General features: G+C 43.1%; 1 protein-coding gene across 4 annotated transcripts in view; it reads left to right on the forward strand.

Moving 5' to 3' along the window:
• Window positions 1-6,000, forward strand: part of Prosap (SH3 and multiple ankyrin repeat domains prosap) — a 638,020-nt gene that overhangs the window by 361,870 nt on the left and 270,150 nt on the right. The gene's annotated exons all lie outside the window — the stretch shown is intronic.

Consider the following 6,000-nt stretch of genomic DNA (forward strand, 5'->3'; position numbering starts at 1 on the left):
ACACCTGTTGTGAACCCGTGTGACCTGTAATCTTACTTCTTTAAACCTTTTCCGAAGCTTAGAGAAGTAGGGTATAGAGGAGAGAAGGGTGGGAAGGTGGAGCTGGAGTGGGGGAAGGAGAGGGGTGGTGGGACGTGGAGAAGAGTTGAGGGATGGGTGGGGAGTGGAATGGAAGAGGTAGGAAGAGGTTATTAGTGGAAGGGAGGGGGAGGAAAGTGTGGATGTGGGGTTTTGAGAAGGGGAGAGGGGAAAGGAAAGTGGGGAGAGGAGAGGGTAAAGGGATAAGAAGGGAGGTGAAGGGATAGAGGAGAGGGGGATAGTGGTCTGAGTAACCTTTTGGTATTTTGATAAAGCAGATCTGCCTTTCCCCTCACCTGCCCTGCCTCTCTCTCTCTCTCTCTCTCTCTGAGTGGGGTTCTTCATATATATATATATATATATATATATATATATATATATATATATATATATATATATATATATATATATATATATATATATAGTAGAGTAGCCACAAGCAAAAGTAGAAATAGTGGTATCTACAAGTAGAGGTAGAAAGAGAACTCATGTGCATCTACCTCTGCTATAAATTCAAAATTGGAAGGGGAATAAGGAGGTAGTGGGGACAGAGCCTTCTGTATTACTATCTTTGCCTTAACCATTTAAATTACAGTATATAGTCGCTAATCAGAGTAGAAACAAGATAGTCTTTCCCGGCATATATAACCCCCCCTCCCACCTCTCTCTCTCTCTCTCTCTCTCTCTCTCTCTCTCTCTCTCTCTCTCTCTCTCTCTCTCTCTCTCTCTCTCTCTCTCTCTCTCTCTCTCTGGTTGGAGTGTGGGTGGTGTGGTGGGCAGGTGTTGACAGTGCTGGTAGTGGGTCAAGCGTGGGTCGTGGTCAACCCACCCTTGTCTTGAAAAACATTGATTTCCAAACTTCGCGTCTTGTACTGTGTTTATGGTCAGTTGACGAGGCTATTTAGAGCCCTCGGAGAGGTGCAGCAGGTGCTGCGAGACCTTGAGCTATTGTTGCTAGCAGCACGCAGTCCAGCAGTGGTACAACAGCCTGGCTCTTCAACTCCCTCATTCAAGGAACTGATCAAACACTGACGTACCGACGCACATATTCTTACACACACACACACATACACACACACACACACACACACACACACACACACACACACACACACACACACACACACACACACACACACACACCAACACACAGCATTCTCTGACGTTCCTCTACTGTCACCAGATGTTCAACACCACGGTTGGACTCAAAGTAACAGAGGTGTCGTTACTTCGCAGTGTCTTGCAACAATGTTTACATTCAAGGCCTCGCATCAAGTATTTCCTCTGTTTTTTAACAGGGGAAAGCTCTTGGAACTGTGAACTGCCTTTTAGAGTAATTAAATTCAACGTTTACCTTGTCGCAGAGGTATGTGTGTGTGTGTGTGTGTGTGTGTGTGTGTGTGTGTGTGTGTGTGTGTGTGTGTGTGTGTGTGTGTAGTGCTGGTAGCAGTATTTAGACTGGAATGTTTTTTTAAAAGATATGTAGAGTGACAGGAGGGGTGACAGACAGTGACACGAGAGACGATGGAGGGACAGGAGAGATGACTGATGATGACAGTAGCGCTAGTACCTTTGATATACCTTTGAAGAATTTCGAGAGTTTCCGTGTTCTCGGAACCCGGCCATGGACCAAACTCGTCTGATACTTGCCTGGTCAACCAGGCTGTTAAGGATAACAAGGTGATGGAGAATGGCAGACAGGAAGGATAACAATGTGACAGTGATAGTAGAAGAGGATATGTGGCAGATGTGTACCAGGTTCGCAGGAGGGAGAGATATATCATAATCTACACTTGGAAAATCTTGGAAGGAATGGTCCCAAATCTGCACACAGAAATCACTCCCTATGAAAGTAAAAGACTGGGCAGGCGATGCAAAATGCCCCCAATAAAAAGTAGGGGCGCCATTGGTACACTAAGAGAAAACACCATAAGTGTCCGGGGCCCAAAACTGTTCAACAGCCTCCCATCAAGCATTAGGGGAATTGCCAATAAACCCCTGGCTGCCTTCAAGAGAGAGCTGGACAGATACCTAAAGTCAGTGCCGGATCAGCCGGGCTGTGGCTCGTACGTCGGACTGCGTGCGGCCAGCAGTAACAGCCTAGTTGATCAGGCCCTGATCCATCGGGAGGCCTGGTCGTGGACCGGGCCGCGGGGGCGTTGATCCCCGGAATAACCTCCAGGTAACCTCCAGGTTGTACACACCTGCCAAGTGGTAGTACACACACCTGGCAGCAACAGAACCTCACCCTGGAGGTGTGGGCCATATTTACATACCTAACGCCCGTCTTAATTCCTAAATTGGCCACTTAGCAGACGGAATGTAATGTCATGTGTGTTGGTATATTCTGGGTGATGGTGCTAATGTTGGTGGTGGTGGTGGTGTTAGTGACGGAGATGATGTTAGTGTTGTTGGTGATGATGATGTATACAAACACCTGGTGTCTGTCACACTGGAGGTACCAAGAGTGGAAGGTACTAGTTCGGTATATTGTTGTACTCCTTAACATGTTCACTGAACACGCTGAGTACACTTACTGGACAACACTCAATGAACAACACTGAAGTACAAGACTCACTGAATATGTTCATTTGTTGCCAATGTGTGCGAACAAGTGAACATGTTCAGTGAGTATTGAGGAGGAGGAGGAGGGTGTTTAACACTCTTGTTGTTGTCAAGGCTTCTTGTAAGTGCTCTTCTTGTAAAGTGATCCAGACGGCAGGGAACACCCTAGTGTGTCAGCCCTAGTAACACACACACACACACACGCACACACACACACACACACACACACACACAGGGAAAATACCCTAGTGTCAGTGCCGATGATCCACTCACACACTGAGGTACACCCCTTGGTGTCTTCCCTGACGACACTTGGTCTTTACCCTAGACCTCCCCTGGGTCTCTGACCTGCTCATCTCAAAGTTTTGGACGGGCCAATTTAAAACTCGGTAAAAGCTCAGCAAACCACTAGAGAGATATGCAGCTCCTTTTAGAGCTGAGAGAGCTGAAGACCAAGACGTGAATGCCTCGTGATTGGGGGACTTCAAAAGCTCAAAGATATAAGTCACTGATAAAAGTCACACATTCACTAGCTAATCATCATTAGCAGTGCTAGTCATAATTATGATGCGTTAATTACAACTTTTACAACGTGTCTATGGCATGTCCTTAATTGTCTGATATAAAATTTCACAATGCTTCAACCCTTTCTCAGTGTCGGAAAGCGGAGTCGACTTTTAAGGTTAAACTACAATCTTCCTCGTTGAGCCTGAGAGCCGTACTCGTTACTTTACTCACAGCAACTTTCTCCATAACACAGGAGGAAAAAGTTATCAGAAAGTGCCTTAGGTGTTTCTGCAGTAAGAGCGAGGATCCCTAGTGTTCCTTCAGGTTGCCTCGCTCCTACAGTCTCAGTAATCAGAAAATGTCCTGGGACACTGTGTACAAAACGGAAGAGGATTGCCAAATAGAGCGTAAGTAACACGTGAAGGACCTGGGAGTAATGTCAGCTGACCTCTCTAACAACACAAAAGACCAGGAAAATGAAGGGGAAGATAATGATAATTTAGAAAAAAAAAAAGGTAAATAGGACCAATGATATCACTTGAAATCACTTGTGCCTGTCGTTTAGTGTATTGTTCAGTGTGTACAGCTCCGTTCAGAGCAAGAGATATATCAGTGCAGGAACAGATTTAAAAGATCATTTATGGCTCGTATACAGCCATTGAAACATTAGAATAACTAGGAGTGCCTGACTGTCACAGATATGTACTCTCTGGGTCAGAGGAGAAAGACCTGATAATATATACGTGGAAAGTGCTGGACACCGCCATAACAACATACTGGAGTGAGAGATATGGGAGAGAATGTAGTATAAACCCAGTGAAAGGCAGTTAAACACTTTACCAGGAGATACCAGAAACACTGCCGCGACAAGTGTAGAAGTCTTCAAGACTACGGTGGTCTTCAACTCCAAGGTTGAGGGACTGATTACCTCATCTTTTGTATCTACATTCTTCACATTATATCCTTGTATTGATAAAGTCAGTGGATGGTGAAACGTCTACAAGTAAAGATACCCAGATGTTGCACATGTGTCTAAGTCTTCATCTTGTCGGTATTACATAAAATTCACGTACAGGTGTAGGTGTCGAGGCGACTCTCCCTCGAGGGCAGCATCTTCAAGATGCCTCACTTTTTCAACCTCACCAATTGCAGATTAGGGTTTTTTTTTCCAAGAAGTTCACTTAAAGGTTACATGAAGATGGTTTCGGGGATGACCATCCCTGCGACCCGGACCCAAACCAGGCTACCTTGTGTATAGCTGTTCATGGAAGCTGTTGGTGCTTGCTACATGCAGTCCGCATATTTCATTGGCGAATCTTGGGGAGATACTGAACTAGCGTGAATAAATTCTTCAAGTCATTTGTTATTGTGGATTGAGAATTGAACAAGTTCTCTTAAAAAACTGTTTTTTCTGCTCTGAAAATGCATTCATCTAAGATCCCAAACACATCTCTCCCTCTCTCTAAAACCTAGACTAAACTTGATACTACACTAGAGGAAAAGTTAGTTAAACTTGATACTACACTAGAGGAAAAGTTAGTTAAACTTGATACTACACTAGAGGAAAAGTTAGTTAAACTTAATATTACACTGCATACAAGGTTATGTATTATGAATTAGACATATTTGTAAAATTTGGGTATCTTTACTGAGGAAACGTTTCGCCACACAGTGACTTCATCAGTCCAATACAAAGAAGAAAGTGAAGATCAGAAGGAGTTTGAGGTAATCAGTCCCCCAGCCTGGAGTTAATATATCGTGCCGAATACGGAAAACTGGTCAATCAGTAAGAACTCATTTAAAATTGAGTCCTTTCTAAAATTTTATCTTATACATTTAAAGATATATTTTTTTTCATTTATGTTACTATAAAAATTGTTAGGTAAGACACATATGCAACAGTTGATTTTAGGTCTGTACCAAGATACCCTTGTGTTGTAGTGTCTGACAGAGTGAATTAATGATTTTCTACCAAAAGAAGCTTAGGAAACCTACCTAACCTTATTATAACAAGAGCAATTTAATTTAACCTAATCCAACTAAATATATTTTATATAAGTTTACAATAATTCAGTAATAAACAAACACAATGAAATACATTTTATTTTCGTTAGATTCAGCCCAGCTAGAAGCTAGGTGAATCTAATACTGCATGGAAGGCTACTGAACACGCCAGACTTCCCTGGTATATTAGCATCATCTGCAAGGACCCTGAACGTAGCCTTTCCTTCCGGAAAATGCCTTTCCCACTGGGAGTGCAGGACCAATTTGCATATCTGGAAATTTTCCAGGGTAAACAAGGATGAAAGGGAAGCTGAGTGTCCTCCTGTTGTGTATCCTCGGGAAGTGAGGATATGTGTGAGTGTGAGTGTAAGGAAGAGAGGGTTAGCGAAGGAGAGTGAAGCTAGACGCTGCGGCAGCTTCAAATTTGGTTTAGAAAAACAGGTTAGCAAATACTAGCGTATATTTATTAGAAAACGTTTCTGTCCTTGGACCTTGATCAAGGTCCCAGGACCATATCAACATTTATACCAGCTTAACTTTTAAGTTAGGTTAATACAAGAGTGAGAGGGATTGGATTTAAGTGGGATTTACACTTAAGTTCATAGGGTTATTAAAGCTTATACCTTGCGTAACGTTGATACTGGGGTGTGAAGATATTTTTCTTAGTGGGTTTGGGTTTGAGAAGGATCTGTCTAGTATGGGCCAGTAGGCCTGCTGCAGCGTTCCTCCTTTCTTTTGTTCTTATGCTAGGGAGGATAATAATAATAATAATAATCATAATGTACAAGGTATACAGGCCTAGCTGACATCAATGATATACTACTGAATACAAAGCCGCTTGTTATG

This window comes from Cherax quadricarinatus, chromosome 46 (assembly GCF_038502225.1).
Source record: "Cherax quadricarinatus isolate ZL_2023a chromosome 46, ASM3850222v1, whole genome shotgun sequence".
NCBI classification, from domain to species: Eukaryota; Metazoa; Arthropoda; class Malacostraca; order Decapoda; family Parastacidae; genus Cherax; species Cherax quadricarinatus.